The following is a 1,301-nucleotide window of genomic DNA, read 5'->3' as shown; positions in this document are numbered from 1 at the left end:
GCCGCCGCCTCAGTTTCGCTCAGTGCACGGGGGCTGCGAGGCCGCCCGAGTCGGCGGGGGCCGAGGGGGCCTCGCTCGTGTCCGCGAGGGGCACGGGGGTGACAGGCCGGGGACAGGAGATCCTCTGTACCCTGGCACTAGGGGACGGAGGTGACAGATCCAGCGAGCAGTGTAACAGCCCTCACGCCAACCAACACAGTCTCCAGCAGCTGCCAGGTTGAAACCGAGCAGCATTAAGCTGGGGCGGTCGGCTTCAGGAGGAAGCCACGGTTTGCTACTGTGTCCTGCGAGCGATGGGTGCTGCTTATGGCCGTCTTGGGTTGGGAGCAGCGGCAACAATGTTAGCTGGCTGCTTCTTGCGCTGAGCTGGGTGCGTTGCATTTGACTATCCCCTGATGCTCAGGCAGGTGCCAGGCTGGAGGCTTTTCAGTCATCATCATTCATGCAAATCTTGCACCTGCTACTGACCAGACATCTAAAAGTTCAGCCCAGCAGCCAGAAATGCACTGGACTGGCCAGCGAGGAGGCGAACGCTTCTGCTTTGGGGGATTTGGTACTTCCTCATCTGGGAAGGGACGGTGTGTGGTTGTGATCATGACTGTGTGTGAAAACTACCCCTCTCTTAAGCAAGTTGTAGCGTTTCAAAAGGATTAGTGGTGAAATAGAGAGGAAATAGCACAGAGCAACCCCTAAACCATGAAGATTAACCGGCTGTATGGTTTAGAGCAGCGTTACCCTTTTGCCATTTAAAAATGAACTCTTATCTCTAATAACCATTCTTTAATATACATGACCTAGAAAGCCATGAGTCATTTACTGTTTATTTGGAGTTTGGTTAGGTGATTAAAACAGTAGAGAGGCCCTTTTTTTTCATTCAAACAAAGCAAACCCCACATCTGTACCCCGAACCGAGAAGCGTTTTGAAGAGATGTGGGATTTCGTCGGAAGTGCAATGTCGTCTTTGTTTCAGTGCTTGACTGAAACCAAGCCTGGTGGCAGCTGCCGCGTGTTTAATGTCGAGGATGCCAGTACTGCCGCTGCAGAGAGGGGGGAAGCATTTGGGGTACCTACATGAGGACTGAGGTACCCTCCCGGGTGCACACAGGCACCCTGGGTCATTTCGGTGCTCGACCGTGCACGGAAGAGCTGCTCGGGATCATCTTGCCTTAGTGAGAGGCAGCACTTTGCTGCATGGCTCCTGCTGCCTTCCCTGCTCAGCAGGGACCGGGAGCCCGTGCCTGTCGGTGCAGCAGGGTGCTCTCAGGCTGCTGTTGCAGGCGGCAGTTCCTACCTGCTGCTCT

This window comes from Pygoscelis adeliae, unplaced genomic scaffold (genome assembly GCF_000699105.1).
Source record: "Pygoscelis adeliae isolate BGI_AS28 unplaced genomic scaffold, ASM69910v1 Scaffold103, whole genome shotgun sequence".
NCBI classification, from domain to species: domain Eukaryota; kingdom Metazoa; phylum Chordata; class Aves; order Sphenisciformes; family Spheniscidae; genus Pygoscelis; species Pygoscelis adeliae.
Note: the sequence above shows the minus strand (reverse complement) of the source record.